The sequence below is a fragment of the Sus scrofa genome, chromosome 15 (genome assembly GCF_054392235.1).
Source record: "Sus scrofa isolate SSC_HxYL_T2T_F1_AM1 chromosome 15, Sscrofa_HxYL_maternal_Yorkshire_Landrace_v2.0, whole genome shotgun sequence".
NCBI lineage: Eukaryota > Metazoa > Chordata > Mammalia > Artiodactyla > Suidae > Sus > Sus scrofa.
In genome coordinates, this window is record NC_139397.1 from 130,838,923 (window position 1) to 130,859,167 (window position 20,245).

Below are 20,245 nucleotides of genomic sequence, written 5' to 3' on the forward strand. Positions count from 1 at the left end.
TATTAACATTAGGGGGAAATGGTTGGCCAATCATGTGCTTTAACTACTGGAAACATTTTTTCTGCCTACATAGATTGATATTTTATTAGCTATGCCTATGTTATAGAGAATCTTATAATAAATAAGTTCTCAGAACTGGCTGAAAAAACTTACTTATTAGTGAATAGTAACTACAGATTTTAACGGTTCGTTCCTTTGCCAAGGTATATAGATTTAGGGTTTTGGTGATGACTAATAAGCCTTCAGAACTTGTACTGCTACAAATGTAGAAATTCGGTGACATCAGGCAACAAAAAAATGTAGGGACTACATTTTACCTTGACAGAGAGATAATAAAGGGTTTTACTAAAAACAGTATGCCATTTGGGACAGGAATAAAACCAATATAGAAGATGTTTAAAGGAAAATTCAAAATCATATTATCTAGTGAGAAGAGATGTCACATGCTGCCTTTAAACCATTACTTAGAGCAACATGTCCTACATGCTTTAAAATACATTCTTGTACTTTTGAAAGAAGTTTGGAGCTTCAAGAAGTTTGCACCACTCTGCCTACTCAGCAAAATTCCATCTGTGTTAGCAAGACCTTGTTTAAACTCCTCAACCATGACCATTTGTGTAGAAACGGACACATTGTACGTGGAATTCTGTTGTGGGTATGCTGGTGTAATTACAGGCATAAGATGGTACGTATCTATCCCTGGGGTTTATTTACCCTTGGGTACCCTGAAGGCAAATTAAGATTAAATTCTTCAGGCTGTTTCAATAGGATTGGATCTGGCCATTCCCATTTGGAAAAATACCAAGAAAAATTTATGTACAAGAGTTGATGCTACTGCATTTGGATGAAGCTGGAAAGTTCCTTGCTACTAGAATAGCCCAGGAAATACCACTGAGGAAACTTAATATCTTAAAGAGATGTTGTGGTGTTTGGCCCACAGTTTGATAGCTGTTAGGGTTAACCTGAAGTTGTCAATATTTGGTACTAGATGTAAAATTTCATCAGTTACCCTGCAACTGTTAAGACTTCTTGTACATCTTCTTATATCTAAATTTTTAAGCAGACTGTCATCTCATAAGTCCAAGTCTTCTGGAATAGTCTGCAGTGCTAAATCTTGCAACAAACTGTCAATCTCTATCCCATCAAAACACAGTTTGACAACTGGTACAAACACCTCTTAGGCCAGCTCTCATTTGACCCCCTAGCCTGGGAACCTTCATATGCTATGGGTGCAGCCCTAAAAAGTAAAAAAAAAAAAAAAAAAAGTCTTGGTGCAGCACACAGTCCGTCAATATCAGCACCTTTTGTATGAATTCCTAATCTCTAAGATCCAAATGTGAAAATTTTTCCACCAACATTTTCAATTACAGATTGTGGAAGATTCTTGCTTTCACTGATTTCTTATATCTACTCTTTCACCAGGTTATTTAATTTTGACAAAATTAAAATCCTATGCTGCCATTCCTCTTCCTCTTCAAAAACCCCAAAGGGCTTCAAAAACCCCAAAGTCTCAATTAGTTTCTGTGTAAGTAGGCATTCAGTCTCCTTGGGGACTGCTAAGTTGATGGGAGAGTCAATGCCATACTGCTTCTGTGGAGGCTGTGTTTGTTGTGATCCCTGCGTTGCAACTGGAAACAGCATCATCTCCTGGCACCACCCAGTCACTTCCTACCTCCCCGCCCCTACCAACCACCACTGCTTGCCCTGGGCATAATCCACTGAGGCAGGAGGGTCCAACCCCACTGCCACACCCATTCCTGATGCTTTAAGCACTTCTCCTCCTTCTCCTTCCTAAAATTATTTTTTTTATTTTTTTGCTTTTTAGGGCCAAGCCGGCAGCATATGGAAGTTCCCAGGCTAGGGGTTGAGTTGGAGCTAAAGCTGTTGACCTACACCACAGCCACAGGAATGCAGGATCTGAGCACGTCTACAACCTACACCACAGCCCTTGGCAATGCTGGATCCTTGACTCACTGAGCAAGGTCAGGGATCAAACCCTCATCATCATGGATACCAGTCAGATCCATTTCTGCTGTACCACAACAGAAACTCCCTAAAATTAAATTTTAATAAATGTCTTAGTACAAAATTTCCATATAATTGACTCTATTGAGCCAATATATTATGGATTAGTTCTAAATACCAAATTAAAACTTTATTTCTAGGAGAATATAGAACTGTTTAAGCACTATGGACCCACATGATAGGAAAAAATCTATTAGGTGGTTTAGAGCTTCACATACCCAAAGAAAATTCAATGGTAGCTAAAATAGAGTAAACTAATATTTTGTAAGTCAGGCATTTATTTTGCTGAACAATATCATAGCTGAAAAAGACACACCATTTAACATCCTAAGTAGTAAAAGTAATATATATGGAAATAACCAAATTAGATTTATTCAGTCAGCAATCAAGGGACACATACATTAATTATGCATTTTTCAAAAGCAGGATAATGAACATGAGGTCCAGGTGTCCAGTATCAAAGTGGCTAACCTATTTTTGTTTACACACTTTGTTCATACTAAAGGGACTGTTATGACACTGTTTCATATCAACATCCCAAAGCTTCATTGAATTTTTCCATTAATTTATGTCTTCTTTGCTATAAATATTTAGCAACTATTGAGGGAATGATGCTTTGTTATGATGAATGACACTCAAGTGAAATTTTCAGTCACTTGTGTCAACTGTTTAGAAAAGTGTTATATTTCACATACATGCAAAGGAATGTCATGAGGTCGGGAGGCAGCAGTAACTGAAAGAACAAAACAATTTTGGGATTTCTCAAGGACATGGCATTGTGATGCAGTTCACATTCAAACTCTCAAAGTTGTGATAATAAATTATATGGTGCATATGTATCAGGCCGAGATCTGAATTCTTTAGTATTAGCTTTGCTAATTGTTTGATGCCTTTAGGGATGTGCATTCAAATTCTACTGTCAGTTAAAAGTGCATTTAACTGTTTATATAAACACAATTTTAGGGAAATTCAACAATGCTAGATTTGTAAGCAGAAATCAAAAACGTAAAATTCAATGCTACCAAGCTAGCAACCAAGAATCACAGAAACAAATATAAAATATACAGCATTTATATGTGGTTCTGAAAAAATATGTTAAGTTGAATTTTACTTCTATGTTATAGTATTAGGGCTCTGATGGTCTTCTCTGATTTTTCTATTTGAAGTATATATATATATATATATACATATATATATATAAATTGGAGCCATAGCCACCAGCCTACGCCACAGCCACAGCAACGCGGGATCTGAGCTGCATCTGCAACCTACACCACAGCTCATGGGCAATGCCAGATCCTTAACCCACTGAGCAAGGCCAGGGATCGAACCCACAACCTCATGGTTCCTAGTCGGATTTGTTAACCACTGTGCCAGGACGGGAACTCCTGAAGTATATATTTATTTAAAACTTCTTTTTAAAGTAACCTAGGGGTTCCCATTGTGGCTCAGAGGGTTAAGGACCCAGCGTTGTCTCTGTGAGGATGCACTTGATCCCTGGCCTTGCTCAGTGGATCAGGCATTGCCGCAAGCTACGGCATAGGTTGCAGATGTGGCTCAGATTTCGTATTCCGGGGACTGTGGCCTCAGCTGTAGTTTCAATCTACCCTTGCAGCTTCCATATGCTGCAGGTGTTCCATATGTTGCAGAAAAGAAAAAGAAAATAAAGTAGTCTGTTAGTGAAACCCTTTAAGGAATTATGAAAGCTTTTTACTAAGTCAATTTTGTAAAGCAAAACTAATTTTTAAAAAGTTAGCAGTAATTTCTGGCATAATATTAGTAGACACAGACAATTCAATGTAAATAAAATAATTTTTTAAACTACTGAAAATATATAGTAAGAAAATGAGCAGTTTCCCTGTTAAAGCCTCTCTTAACTTCAATTTTATAGGAAATTGTCCTATTGTCTGAATAGATTGGGAAATTCCATCAGGCCTTCTAGAAGCACTTATTGGCCCTCTCCCAGAATGACGGTACAGTGTGATGGATGTCCTTATCTCTCTCTGGACATTCCCAACTGTTCTGAGAGGCACACAGCCAGGATGCCTGGTAAAGCTAGGTGAACACTATAAATCAACTCTGTTAGAATACCAGTACATTTTTCCTTGCAGGGGATATTTTCCTCCATCTCACACATTCAAGTCAGGAGTTTAGTCTCAACTCTTTGGTTGTTGAACAAAATTGAAGGACTGTAGCATCAAAGATAATTCTAGTAGGGCTAGAGTCCTAACCAGCTCATGAAATAGGAGGCTTCAGACCTACCTCAAATTCTATTCTCATTTCTTTTAATTGACCTATTTTTTTTTACTTAAATGTTGTTTTGTTGATTATTTTAATATGAAGTTATATATCTTTGTTACAACTGATTGTATAAAATATACTTGTTTTTATTTTAAAATGAAGAATGTAATGTATAGCCTTAGTAAAAGACAAGTCAAATTATAACTTGTTTCCCATCTACATAATTCCATGGAAACTGTAGCTGCTGTGAATAGGGGGGAAGGAAGGTGAAGTCTGTTAGTTTTATCTTTACAGCAGTTGAAAGTTTTAAGTAAATAAGAGGAAAGGGATTTAATAGGACTTTGTAGCAAGGTAGATACTGACCCAATCTGCTGGCCTTGAATCACATGAAAGGCAAGAGAAATAATTTCTTTATCAGAGAACTCAAGAGTAGTAATTGTGAGTAATAATTCAGATCACAGTTTAAGCTAAGAAGGGAAAGGGAGCGTTTAGAACAGAGAGTGGCATTATAGGGGAATTGGTTGATCACGTATATGGATCTTTAGAGGATGAGGTAGAAGGGTTTCTGAGAAATAGGAGGAGTGATGGGATCAGATTAAGGGACAGATACAGCTCTTTGGAGATAAGAGTCTAAGTAATAAAGGGAAACATGACGGTGTAGTCATCTATCAATAACAGAAATAAATATATCAGTCACTTACATTATGTCAAAATGGCCATAGAATCAAAATGAGAACATCAAAAAGCCACGTACTCATAAAATGTAAAAGTATGGAAAAAAAAAGATTAGGTCTACTCTGCGTTTCCTATCCCTAGGTATCTTATGCTGCATCTCCTGTCCATAGATATCAGAGGCTGGATTTAGGTTGTCTCATAAGGACTGGCTGCAGGAAGTGTGGGCTAAGTAAACTTTGTTCAGCAGTCATTGAGGAAAGATTGGCCTTTCAGAATTAAGTGGATCAACTGTGATATTTTAAAATCAAAATATGCCATAATGCCACTGAAATCCTAAGGCATGTTTGTGATTCACCACTGAGAGCCTCCCAGTCATTCTCCCTAATCCTTTGAAGACTTGAGTTCCTAGATCACTTTGTTCCCTACATATATCGCCATTCAGCAATCATCTGACCTAGGTCAAGTGCCTTGACCACTTTTCCTCTAACACATTTTTTTCTTCAGCTACATACTCCTGAAGTCGAACTCTGATCACTTTGTCATTAGCTATAAATGCATCACCTCCAAATCTCAATTCCAAGCATTGCTTCTCAGAAGATAACTGTCTGTCTTTGCAGATTTTAAGCCAGTACAACAATGCTTGCACTTCACTGAGAGCTCCAGTCAGCTAAAATCTTACCCACCAACTTATCACCCCTCTGTCTTCACTTATCATTTTATCCCAGCCTGGATATCTCAATTGTCATTCTTGAAATTCCAACACAAAGGACTTTATTGACCTCATTTTCTCTGCAGTGCTTACCTGGCAAATCTACATTATTTGGCCTGTACCAGAACAGATTAAAAATACTAGAGAAAAGGTAAAAACAAACTGGTTGATTTTTTCTTCTTTAAATTAACTTTGTTTCCCTTCCTTGTTTTATTATGTATTGCTCGAATTGGTGTGTGTGTGTGTGTGTACATTAGTTATCTGTAATTTCTTTGAATTGTGAGTGATGGTGTTATTTCTGCATGATTTTATACCACCACACTGCTTGAAAGTCTGAAATATCATTTTCTCCTAAACCATTCAAATATGAACTCCGAGTCAACAACTCCCCTGAAACTCTCTGATTTCCATATTGTTACTTCCAATGACCATTTCTGCATTATTAAAATCAATCAAAACATTCTTCTTGAATCCTGAGAAGTAAAACTCCATGATCACTGCTTTTTAAACTACTATTCTGGATCCTCCTGTACTAATGCCTGCCCAATATTAAGTCTTAAGGAGTTCTTGTGGCTCAGCAGGTTTACTCTACATAGTGTCCCTAAGGATGCGGGTTCAATCTCTAGCCTTGTTCGGTGGGTTAAGGATTGGTATTGCCACAAGCTGTGACATAGGTCACAGATGAGGCTTGGATGCAGTGTTGCTATGGCTGTGGTGTAGACTGGCAGCTGCAGATATGATTAGACCCCTAGCTGGGGAATTTCCATGTGCCACTGGTGAGGCCATAAAAAGAAAAGGGAAAAAAAAGGATTCAATCTTAAATCTTGTTCTCTAGCAGCTTCTCTTCTTACCTTATCTTACTCAAACCTGTTACTTTTAATTTCATATGCATGTGATGATTTCCAGATAAATCCCACTCTGTGCTATAGACTCCCCATTAGCTATTTTTCATCTCAGCCTAAGTATCTGTAAGTTATCTCATTTTAATATGCTAAATATGAATCCATTGCTCTCCCTTTGTCCTAACTGGTTCCTTTCCCCATCTCATCATCTTAGTTTCACTATCAACCTATAAATTCCAATGCAGAAGCAGGAGGATCAGTCATGATTCACAGCTGTCTTGTGGCTTTTTGTCCGTGCACTTCTTTAAAACGTCTCTCTACACTGGAAAGCAATAAAAGGGAATAAGAAAAAAAGGGCATTTTAAATCTTGTTTGGCTCAATATCTCCAGCATCTACTATAGCTTATGTTCCACACTTAAATATTTTTAAAATGTGGTGATTAAACACAGAGTTTTAGACAAATGAAATCACGAGGGTTTCATTACAGCATCGTATCAGTGCATCTTATTTATTTCAACTTTATTGGCTTTCCAAGTTCTGTGGATATTGAACTGCAAGACAAACATTTAATTTTCATGACAGATTAGTTGCTCTTTAGAAAGCTTCTATAGCACATAGAATTCCATGACTTTGGGGCAATGGAAAATTACCCAATTTAAGTTATATTTGTCTCTAAGCACCTTTTAGATCCTGGCTTTGCCACTCACAAGATTTTATAACCTTGAGGAAATCATTCAGTTATTTTGTAAAAATGAAGGATAAAAAGAATAGTGAGGAGTTCCCGTCGTGGCGCAGTGGTTAGCAAATCCGACTAGGAACCATGAGGTTGCGGGTTCGATCCCTGCCCTTGCTCAGTGGGTTAACGATCCGGCGTTGCCGTGAGCTGTGGTGTAGGTCGCAGATGCTGCTCGGATCCCACGTTGCTGTGGCTCTGGCATATGCTGGTGGCTACAGCTCCGATTAGACCCCTAGCCTGGGAACCTCCATATGCCGCGAAAGCGGCCCAAGAAATGGCAAAAAGACAAGAAAAAAAAAAAAAAAAAAGAATAGTGAGTATTAGGTAATACATATAATGTGTTTAACATAGTACCTGGCAAATAGAAAATGTTGGTACTATCTCATCTACTCCCATCTCTCCTAATATCATTATCATTAGTATTATTAGTGGAACAAACGTTTCCTTCTAACCATTTGTGTTCATCTAAGTAGAAGTAAAACACAAGAACAACCAAACACAAATAAATAAGATGACTTTCTTATATCCTATAATTTTATTTAATGTAATATCATTGTATTAAACATAAAGCTGCAGTATATATTTTACATGTTAACAAAAATAAGAATTCTAAAACTATTGTAAATAATTATGAAACTACATTAAACCTGAGCTAAATTCTATTTAAAAAATTGATATAATACAGCCACTATGGAAAACAGTATGGAGTTACCTCAGAAAACTAAATATAAAGCTACCATATGACCCAGCAATCCTGCTCTTGAGCATAAAACCAAGCACAACTTTCATTGAAAAAGATACATGCACCCGTATATTCATTGCAGCACTGTTCACAATAACCAAGAACATGAAAACAACCTAAATTTCCATTCCACAGATGAATAGATTAAGAAGATGTGGTGTATATACACAACGGAATACTCTCAGCCATAAAAAAGAACAAAATAATGCCATTTGCAGCCACATGGATCGAACTAGAGGCTTTCATACTAAGTGAAGTAAGTCAGAAAGAGAAGGACAAGTACCATATCACTTATATCTGAAATCTAATACATGGCATAAATGAACCTTTCCACAGAAAAGAAACTCATGGACTTGGAGAACAGACTTGTGGTTGCTGAGGGGGAAGGGGAGAGAGTGGGATGGACTGGGAGTCTGGGGTTAATATATGCAAACTATTGCATTTGGAGTGGATAAGCAATGAGATCCTGCTATATACCACAAGGAACTATGTCCAGTCACTTGAGATGGAACATGATGGAGGATAATGTGAGAAAAATTATATATATATGTGTGTGTGTGTGTATACTATTTGCTGTACAATATGACTGGATCACTTTGCTGTACAATAGAAAATTGACAGAACACTGTAAACCAACTATAATGGAAAAAATAAAAATAATAAAATTTAAAAAATGATATAAGCCCCAGTGAAAGTGTTTTGTCTATTTCATATCATAATATGCCATTTAATAATTAGGCAGTTGCAAGTTTTAAATTTGATCTGGAGTAGATTAATCACTTTCCTAAGTTAATAGTATGTGGCTATAAATGTATTAATTCACATTATCTTTTTAAAAGTCATGGACAAGTAAGTACCTGCAATTGCTTATCTAAAAAGTGATCCTCACTCCATTTCTGCAAAGGAAGCTCAATTTCTGATTTTCTGAATTTTGTTTGTTATTATCCAATCACAAACAGAAAGTGCTTAGTATCAGTCTTTGCCCATTTTATATAAAGAAACACAAACAACGTTTAGGTCATGCAGCCATTGATCTTCTGAAGGACAAATGATGTCAGGCAGTACTTACACACCAAAAAAATTTTAATTTTGTTTACTTCTTCAGCAATCCAACTTGATGTCAACTACCATTTAGCTGGGCCAATAATATTGATATTTGATGTCAGTTCTTATTCATTACTGAACCTAGATGATGCATAAGTCAAAACTTTTAGATGAGAGGTGAAAAACACTACAGCAGATTCTATCTGGGGAAATTGGAAACAACAACAGAATTGAAAACTAAAGGACATGGAACATGGCATTTTTATTTCATATAATATTTGAATTATTTCAGTGCTCCTATATATTAACTTTATGTCTTTTAAACTAACCCCATACTATATAATATTCTTAAGCTAAGTCTTTTAGGAAATAACCTTCTTGCCCTAACATTTTGTGAAGAAAAAATAATCTTTAATAGAAAATGTGACACTTAAAAAAGGTTTTGTAAGTAGACATCCAAAATTTAAAAAATATTTTTAAATATGATAAATTGATAGTTTCTTCATTTCTGTTCTTTGTTCTTAGATATTTAACACTGAATATGACAAAGAAGGAAAAAATACATTTAAGATTATAACACTCTATCCAGAGTGTAACCTTTGAAGACTTTTCTAGTTTTCTAGAGGTGAGGTTATTTATGTGTTTGTAGTATTCTTTTTTTTTTTTTTTTTTGGTCTTTTTGTCTTTTTAAGGGCAGCACCTGTGGCATATGGAGGTTCTGAGGCTAGGGCTCTAGTCACAGCTCTAACTGCCGGCCTATACCAGAGCCACAGCAAAGCGAGATCCAAGCCACATCTGCAACCTATACCACAGATCACGGGAACGCTGGATCCTTAACCCACTGAGCAAGGCCAGGGATCGAACCCACAACCTCATAGATGCTAGTAGGGTTTGCTAACTTCTGAGCCATGACAGGAATTTCATGTGTTTGTAGAATTCTTGATGGTTCATGAAAATTAGAACATGATCATGTCATTTCTTGACACTTCCTCTTAGATTATAAAACTAATAATGTGCATATGTGTGTGTGTGTGTGTGTGTGTATATATATATCTCCTTAATTTTTTTATTTTATAGGAGTATAGTTTTTTTCAATATTCTATTAGTTTTAGGTATACATCAAAGTGATTTAGATACATACCACTATATAAAGAATGAATATATATATTCATTATTTTTCAGATTCTTTTCCCATATGGGTTATGGCAGAATATGAGTAGAGTTCCCTGTGCTATACAGTATAGTTCCTTGTTATTTATCTATTTTTACATATAGTAATATGTAAATGTTAATCCCAAACTCCTAATTTATTCCTCTCCCCATTTCCCCTTTGGTAATCACAAGTTTGCTTTTGAAATCTGTGAGTATGTTTCTGTTTTGCAAATAAAAATTCATTTGTATAATTTTTATTAAATTCCATCAACAAGTTATATCATATAATATTTGCCTTTGTCTGATGTACTTCACTTAGTATAATAATGTTAGATCCATCTGTGTTGCTGCAAATGGCATTATTTCTTTCTTTTATGTGACTGATTAATATTTCATCGTATGTATGTATGTATTTTTTATCCATCCTCTGTTGATGGATATTTAGGTTGCCTCCATACCTTAGGAATTGTGTTACATGGTGTTACAGTGACATTGAGGTGCATGTATATTTTCAAATTATGGTTTTCTCTAGATATATGCCCAGGAGTGTGATTGCTGGATCATATGGTAGTTCTATTTTTAGTTTTTTGAGGAACCTCTATATTGTTTTCCATAGTGGTTGTACCAATTTATATTCCTACCAACAATGTAGGAGAGGTCCCTTTTCTTTTCTTTCCCTACTCCAGCATTTATTGTTCATATACTATTTCATGATGATGGCCTTTCTGTCTGGAATGAGGTGATACCTTATTATAGTTTTGATTTATATTTCTCTAATACTTAGTGATATTGAGCATCTTTTCATGTGCTTTTTGGCCATCTGTATATCTTTTTTTGAGAAATATCTATTTACTTATGCTGATTTTTTTTTTCTTGCTTTTTAAGGCTGCACCCGTGGCATGTGAAAGTTCCTAGGCTAGGAGTTGAATTGGAGCTACAGCTGCCAGCCTATACCACAGCCACAGCAACACGGGATCCAAGCTGTGTCTGTGACCTACACTACAGCTCACATCAATGACAGATCCCTAACCCACTGAGTGAGGCCAGGGATTGAACCCACGTCCTCATGGATACTAGTCAGAATTATTTCCACTGGGCCAGAACAGGACTTCCCTAATTCTACTGATTTTTTGACTCATTTGTTTGTTGTTTGTTTCTTGCTTTTTTTGATAGAAAACTGCATGAGAAGTTTGCATATTTTGGAGATCAATGCCTTGTTAGTCTCTTCATTTGCAAATACTTTTTCCCATTCCATGGGTTATTTTTTCATTCCAGTTACAGTTCCTTTGCTGTGCAAAAGGTTTAATTATGTCTCATTTGTTTATTTTTGTTTTTATTTTCACTTCTAGGAGGTGGATCAAAAAAGATATTGCTGTGATTTATATCAGGCAATGCTCTGCCTATGTTTTCCTCTAAGAGGTTTATAGTATCTGGCTTTACATTTAGGTCTTTAATCAATTTTGAGTTTATTTTTGTGTATAATATTAGAGTGTGTTCTAATTTTATTCTTTTACATATTGCTGCCCAGTTTTCCCAGCATCATTTAATGAAGAGCCTATCTTTTTTACATTGTATGTTATTCTTATTTGGCTTCAACTACAGCATATGGAAGTTCACAGGCAAGGGATCAAATGCAAGCTTTAACTGTGACCTATACCACAGTTGTGGTAATGCCGGATCCTTAACCGATTGTGCCACAGTGGAAGCTCTTCCATTGTATATTCTTGATTCCTTTGTCCCAGCTTGGTTGACCACAGGTGCATTGGTTCATTTCTGGATTTCTGCTTTTGTGCCAGTACTGTGCTGTTTTGATGACTGTAGCTTTGTAGTATGATCTGAAGCCAGGGAGCCTGATTCCTCCAGCTCCATTTTTATTTCTCAGGATTGATTTGGCTATGCAGGATCTTTTGTATTTTCATACAAATAAAAAAAATGTTCTAGTTCTGTGAAGAATGTCATTGGTAATGTGACAGGGATTGCAATGAATCTGTATATTGCCTTGGGTAGCATAGTCATTTTGAGAATATTGATCTTTTCATCTGTTTGTGTCACCTTTACTTCTTTCATCATGTCTTATATAGTTTTCAGAGTATAGGTTGTTTGCCTCCTTAGATAAATTTATTACTAGGTATTTTAGTCTCTTTGATGCAATGGTAAAAGGGATGGTTTCCTTAATTTCTCTTTCTGATCTTTCACTGATAGTGTATAGGAATGCAAGAGACTTGTATGTATTAATTTTGCATCCAGCAATTTTACCAAATTCATTGATGAGGTCAAATAGTTTTCTGGTAGCATCTTTAGGATTTTCTATGTATAGTATCATGTCATCTTCAAACAGTGACAGTTTTACTTCTTATATTCCAGTTTGGATTTCTTTCATTTCATTTTCTTTAAGTGCCATGGCTAGGACTTCCAAAATCATATTGATTAAAAGTGTTAAGATTGACATCATTGTCCACTGAGAATGATGTTAGTTGTGAGTTTACCATATATGGCCTTTCTTATGCTGAGGTAGGTTCCCTCCTTGCCCACTTTCTGCAGAGTTTTTATCATAAATTTGTGTTGATTTTTGTCAACAGATTTTTTTTCCTGCATCTATTGATATGATCATATGGTTTTTATTCTTCCGTTTGTTAATGCAGTGTATCTCATTGATTGATTTGTGGGTATTGAAGAATACTTGCATTCCTAGGATGAATCCTACTTGATCAATACTGGCCTATAATTTTCTCTTTTGTAGTATCTTTGGTTTTGGTATCATAGAATGAGTTTAAGAGTGTTTCTTTCTCTGTAATTTTTTGGAATAGTTTTAGAAGGATAGGTGTTAGCTCTTCTCTAAATGTTTGATAGAATTTTCTGTGAAGCCATCTGGTCCTGGACTTTTGTTTATTGGGATCATTGTTTCAGTTCAATACTTGTGATTGGTCTGTTTATATTTGCTATTTCTTCCTGGTATAGTCTTAGAAGGTTGTACTTTTCTAAGAATTTTTCCATTTCCACTAAATTGTCCATTTTATTGGCACATAGTAGTCTCTTATGATACTTTGTATCTCTGTGATGTCCATTGTAACTTCTTTTTCCTTTCTAATTTTTTCGATTTGAGCCCTCTCTTTTTTTCTTGATAAGTCTGACTAAAGGTTATCAATTTTATTTATCTTTTCAAACTATCAGCTTTTAGTTTCATTGATCTTTGCTATTGTTTTCTTTGTTTTTATTTCATTTATTTCTGTTCTGTTCTTTATGATTTCTTTCTTTCAGGTAACGTGTTTTATTTGTTCTTTATTTCTCTAGTTGCTTTAGGTGTAAGGTTAGGTTGTTTATTTGAGATTTTTCTTGTTCCCTGATGTAATATTGTATTGCTCTGAACTTCCTCTTAGAACTCCTTTTGCTATGTTCCCTAGGTTTTAGATTATAATGTTTCATTGTTATTTGTCTCTAGCTATTTTTTTATTTCCTCATTTTTTTTAGTAATATATTGTTTAGCCACCAATGTTTGTGTTTTTTTCTTAACAGTTATTTTCTTATAATTGATTCCTAATCTCATAGCATTTGATTGGAAAAGATTCTTGATATGATTTCAGTTTTCTTAAACTTACCAAACCCTTATTTTTGGCTCAAGATGTGGTCTATTCTGAAGAATAGTCCATGTGCACCTAAGAAAAAAAATGTGTATTCTACTGCTTTCTGATGGAATGTTCTATAAATATCAATTAGCTCTATCTGGTCTAATGTGTCATTTAAGGCCTGTGTTTCCTCATTGATTTTCTGTCTAGATGATCTGTCCACTGATGTAAGTGGGGTGTTAAATTTCCCCACTTATCGTGTTAATGTCAATTTCTCCTTTTATGGTTGCTAGCGTTTGTCTTATATATTGTAGTGCTGCTTTGTTGGGTACATATATATTTACAATTGTTATATCTTCTCAGATTAATCCTTTGGTACCAAGCCTTGTTATCAAAACGGTGGCTTCCAGTAGAGCTCACACTGATCAGTATTCCCTGGGGCTTCTGCCACCAGTGTCCTTGCACCTCCAGTAAGCTTCAGTTGACCCTGGCCTCACCAAGGGAACTTCCACGACCTTCAGGTTGATCTAACCCAGGTTCCTGTGGAGTTACTGCTTTGTGCTGGGTCCCAGTGCATGTCCCAGTGCACTTTTCCCTAATCTCGTGGAGCTCTGCACTCAAGCCTCACAGGCCTTCAAAGCCAAATACTCTGTGGGTTTCTCCTCCCAAGGCCAAAACCTCAGGCTGCGGAACCTGGAATGGGGCTCAGAACTCTCACTTTTCTGTAAGAACCTCTGTGATATAATCATTTTCCAGTTTATGGGTCACCTACCTGATGGGTATGGGATTTAATTATGTCACAAAAAGCCATCCTGCTTTACCACCTGTGATTTCTTCTTTGTCTTGAATATAAAATATATTTGTTTGGTTAATTCCAGTCTTCTTTTGTGATAGTTCTTCAGCAGTTAGTTGTGATTTGGGGGTTTTCATGAGATGAGGCGAGCTCAAGTCTTTCTGCTCTGCTGTCTAGTCTAGAAATGAAGGGTTGCTTTTAGTTTGGATGCTTGATGCCTCTTTCCTCAGCATGTGCTGACTGTTATCCCCTTGAAAGAGAATGTGCAAGTATGTCAGCCCTTGCACACTTGTGGCATGATGGAGACAGTGCCTGGCATGTATTCATAGGTCTCCCAGGTTTGGCTGCAGCCTGTACACCCCCAGGTGGTTGGGGTAGTGCCTGGCAACCATTTTAAGGCCCTCTAGGGGCTGCCACTGTTTGTGTCCTCTCCTGACAGTGAGAGTAGAGCCCAGCATCCACTTGGGTTCCACACAGGCATGGCTGGGTTTTGCACTTTCCTAGGACACTTATGGATTTGATAGGTGTGGCTGTGGTTTGTACACTCCTAAAACAGTGTGGGCAGGGCCTGGCTCCTGCTTGTGGGTTTTTTGTGGATAACCTGGTTCCACACAGATCCACCATATCAGGGACAGGGCCCAGTGCCTGCTTGAGGGCTCTGCAGGGGTGGCTGCAATTTGTGCACCCCCTAGAACAGTAGGGGTAGGACCTGGTAACCACTCATGGATTTTGTAGGGGTGGCTGGAGCTTGTACATTCCCAGGACAGAGGGGATAAGAAACCTGTATGCCAATAAAATGGACAAATTCTTACAAAGGTAAAACCCACCAAGATTGAACCAGGAAGAAATAGAAAATATGAATAGACCGATTACAACCACTGAAATTGAAAATGTGATTAAAAAACTTCCAGAAAACAAAAATCCAAGACCTGATGGCTTCACAGGTGAATTCTGTCAAACATTCAGAGAAGAGTTAATACCTTCTCTTCTAGAACTCTTCCAAATAATTGCAGAGGAAGAAATACTCACAAGGTCTTTCTATGAAGCCATCATCACCCTAATACCAAAACCAGACCAAGATACTGGATAAAAAGAGAAAAAAGAAAATTACAGGCCAGTATCACTGATGAACGTAGATGCAAAAATCCTCGGTGAAGTATTAGCAAACTGCATCCAAATATATATTAAAAATATCATACACCATGATTAAGTGGGGTTTATCCCAAAGATGTAAGGATTCTTCGGTATCCATAAATCAATCTGTGTGATACACCACATGAACAAACTAAAAAATAAAAACTATATAATCATCTCAATAGTCATAACAAAAGCTTTTGACAAAATTCAACACCTATTCCTAACAAAAACTCTCCAGAGAGTGGGCATAGAGGAGTTCTACCTCAACATAACAAAAGAAATATATGACAAACCCACAGCTAACATCTTTCTCAATGGTGAAAAACTGAAAGCATTTCCACTAAGATCAGGAACAAGACAAGGATGTGCACTTTTACTACTATCATTCAACATACTTTTGGAAGTCCTAGCCAGGGCAATCAGAGAAGAAAAAGAAATAGAAGTAATCCAAATTGGACAAAAAGTAAACTATCACTGTTTGCATATGACATGATACTGTACCTACAAAATCCTATAGGCACTACCAGAAAATTTTTAGAGCTCAGCATTGGTATGAATGAATTTGGTAAAGTTGCAGGATACAAAATTAATACACAGAAATTTATTGTATTTCTATATGCTAACAATGAAAGATCAGAAAGAGAAATTAGGGGAAATTAGGGGAAAGAGAATTTAGCTTCATATCAAAAACAAACAAACAAAAACAAACAAACAAAAAAACCTAGGAATAAACCTCCCTAAAGAAACAAAAGACCCATATTCTGAAAACTATAAGATGCTGATGAAATAAATAAAAGATGACACAAACAGATGGGAAGATATACAATGCTCTTGGATTGAAGAGAATCAGTATTATCAAAATGAGTATACTACCCAAGGCAATCTACAGATTCAATTCAATCCCTGTCAAATTACGAACAATCTTCACAAAACTAGAATAAAATATTTTAAAATTTGTATGGAAACACAAAAGACCTCAAATAGCCAAAGAAATATTGAAAAGAAAAAATGGAACTGGAGAAATCAAGCTCCCTGACTTCAGAAAATACTAGGAAGCTACAGTCATCAAAACAGTATGATACTGGCATAAAAACAGAAATATAGATCAATGGAACAGAATAGAAAACCTAGAAATAAACCCAAGCACCTATGACCAACTAATCTATGACAAAGGAGGCAAGAACATACAGTGGAGGAAAGATAATCTCTTCAATAAGTGGTGCTGGGAAAATTAGACAGCTACATGTAAAAGAATGAAATTAGAATACTCTTTAACACCAAACACAACATCTTGTTTGATCTACCTCCTAAAATAAAGACAAAAATAAACTCAAAAGGTTTTGCACAGCAAAGGAAACCATTACATTAATGAAAAGACAGCCCACAGAATTGGAGAAAATCTTTGCAAATGATGCAATGTACGATGGCTTAATCTTCAAAATATACATACAACTCAACAACAAAAAAATAACAAACAACTCAATTGAAAAATGGGCATAAGACCTATATAAACATTTCTCCAAAGACATACAGATGGCAGGCAGGTACATGAAAAAATGCTCAACATCAGTAATTATTAGAGAAAGGCAATCAAAAGTACAATGAGGAACCACCTCACACCAGTCAGAATGGCCATCATTAACAAGTTAGCAAATAATAAATGCTGGAGATAATGTAATAAAAAGGGAACCCTCCTTCACTGTTATGTAAATTGTTGTAATCACTATGGAAAACAGTATGGAGGTTCCTCAAAAAACTAAATATACTATACCTTATGATACAGCAATCCTTCTCCTGGGCATATATCTGGACAAAACATTCAAAGAAGGTACATGAGGGAGTTCCCATCGTGAAGAAGGAGAAACGAATCCTATTAGGAACCATGAGGTTTGGGTTTGATCCCTGGCCACGCTCAGTGGGTTAAGGATCTGGTGTTATCATGAGGTATGGTGTGGATCGCAGATATGTCTCGGATCTGGCATTGCTGTGGTTCTGGCGTAGGCCAGCAGCAACAACTCCAATTAGACTCCTAGCCTGGGAACCTCCATATGCCACACCTATGGCCCTAAAAAGACAAAAAAAAAAAAAAAAAAAAAAAAAAGGTACATGAACCCGTATGTTCATAGCAGTACTATTCACAATAGCCAAGACATAGAAACAACCTAAATGTTCATCAGCAGATGAATGAAGAAAATGTGGTACATATATACAATGGAATACTACTCAGCAATAAAAAGACAAACTAATGCCATTTGCAGCATCATGGATGAAACTAAAGATTCTCATACTAAGTAAAGTAAGTCAGAAAGAGAAAGACAAATACCATATGTTATCACTAATTGTGGAATCTAAAATATGGCACAAATGATCCTGTCTACAATACAGAGACAGATCATAGACATGGAGAGCAGACTTGTATTTGCCAAGGGAGAGAAGGGAATGGATGGGATGATTGTGCTTGGCAGATGCAAACTATTACATTTAGAACAAATAAATATGGGGTCATACTGTACAGCACAGGGAACTATGTCCAGGCTCTTGGGTTAGACCATGATAGAAGATAGTATGAAAAAAAAAAGAATATATATATATATATATATACAGTGGAGGAAAGATAGTCTCTTCAATAAGTGGTGCTTATTATATATATATAATATAGCTGAGTCACTTTTCTGTACAGAAGAAATTGAAGGAATACTGTAAATCAACTATACTTTAATAAAAATAAAAAAGAATAATTAGTGTTGCTTATTCAAAATTAATTAGGGTAAAAGAAGAGTCATGAAGTAAGAGATTGGGCTTACAATGAAATGGTTAGGGAAGGACTCTGAGAGAATGACATTTAAGAAAACTATGCAGTGATTTTAAGGAAGAGAACTCAAGCAGAGGCAACAGCAAAAGTCAAGTTCCTGATGTAGTGGAAGTGTGCTGTTAAAGAGGAACAGGGCGCATGCAGTGGACAAGGATTAGATTGAGCAGGTGGAGTATCTTGAATCTAATAAACAACTGTTAAATTGTTTTATTGGTTGAATGTGAAATGGTTGGGGCTATTTTAGAGTAACCTCCTAGCATTATCTATGGCTTTCAACATTATTTGTACAACAATGCCCTGGCTATGAGAAGTACAATAGATTCTTTTGGCTGAATAATACCTTAACACAAAATTCTTGGTATAGAAAGTAATCAATGAATATTCATTCATTGGTCATGAAATATTAGAAACCCAACACAGGTCCAAACTCAAGGGCTGTTATAGAGGATATCTATAGTGCAATGTTTGCTGTGATAAGATTGCATTTATTTTATAGTGTTGCTCTTAAAATATTATTTTAAAATCATTACATTTTTCAGGTTTCCTATATTTGTTTTGAGAATATATCTGTCAAAAATTGTTCAAAATATATTTATGACTTTTATAAAAAAATGTCACTGGTCAGCGTATTTAGGCAACTGATCTTCCAGTACAATGAAGTTTATTTAAATGGTTTTCATAGTGCAGAAATGTTCTAAATAATGTCAAAATATTATTATAAAATTATGTATTTTTCTTTAGTCATAATTAATTGTAGTCAGTCTAAGCTTTTATTTATTGAGTATTTTGCATACTCAAATACAAAATTACAAATAAAACCAAGTCATTAAGTTGTGGATTTCATCCCTCTCATGTTGTTTTACATACGTAAAATAGTAAAAATAGACAATACTTTTTGAGACTGTAACTTTCCTTCCCCAATGTACATTCTACGGATGCAATCACATATCTTCAAGGATATATGATTGTTTCTCTAGTAAAAAAAAAAAAAAATTCTAAAAAATCCTGAACAAACAGCAGCACAGCCTAGTACACAATAATTCTTTGAAAAGCAATGAATTTTAGTTAAATATATATAGTTCCACCCTCTTCTTTATTTTTATAAATCAGATTATAGTTTTGAAGATATTTTATCCAATCACTTCAATATGGCAGTAGTCAAATGTAGCCAATTATCATGAACATGAACCTTAAAAATGTAAACATGATGACGCCTATTCATAAATTACAATTTTTAAGTATATAGTGATACTACCCTGAATTTGTGCAACTGCTCTTATGCACATATTAAGAGGAAATAAATTAATTAAAAGTTATTCCATCAGTGTTATTTCAGTGAACACTATATTACTCAGTAATGATTGGTCACTTTAAAAGAGAATTCTGCCAAATAGACTAACCCCTTAGGTTGCTTTTACAATAAATAAAACAGATTTAACAGAGTATGTGAGGATCTATATTTAACGTCTTCCACAGTGACTAAAAAACAAGGGGATAAAGAGGAAAATGACTGTTATTAAGAACAGTAATTAACATGTTGCTACCATCTTTGCTAGATGATTAGTTTTATTTCACCATGAAGTATTAAAAATACATTATTTTTTTAAAAAGCCATATCTAAGCACTTAAGAAATGATTATCTTGAAATTACTAGCAATATGAAGTTGTACCTTGTTTTTAGTAAGTGCTCTATAAACATTTGTGGAAATGATTTAGGTGAATAAAAAAATCAAATCTTATTCTAATGAGGAAAGAGACTGATACTGCCTGGAT

General features: G+C 35.6%; 1 protein-coding gene and 1 pseudogene across 10 annotated transcripts in view; one reads left to right on the forward strand and one right to left on the reverse strand.

Moving 5' to 3' along the window:
• The window catches only part of SPAG16 (sperm associated antigen 16), a 959,311-nt gene that overhangs the window by 657,315 nt on the left and 281,751 nt on the right, over nucleotides 1–20,245 (forward strand). The gene's annotated exons all lie outside the window — the stretch shown is intronic.
• LOC146396129 (poly(A) polymerase type 3 pseudogene) lies at nucleotides 489–6,142 on the reverse strand (annotated as a pseudogene).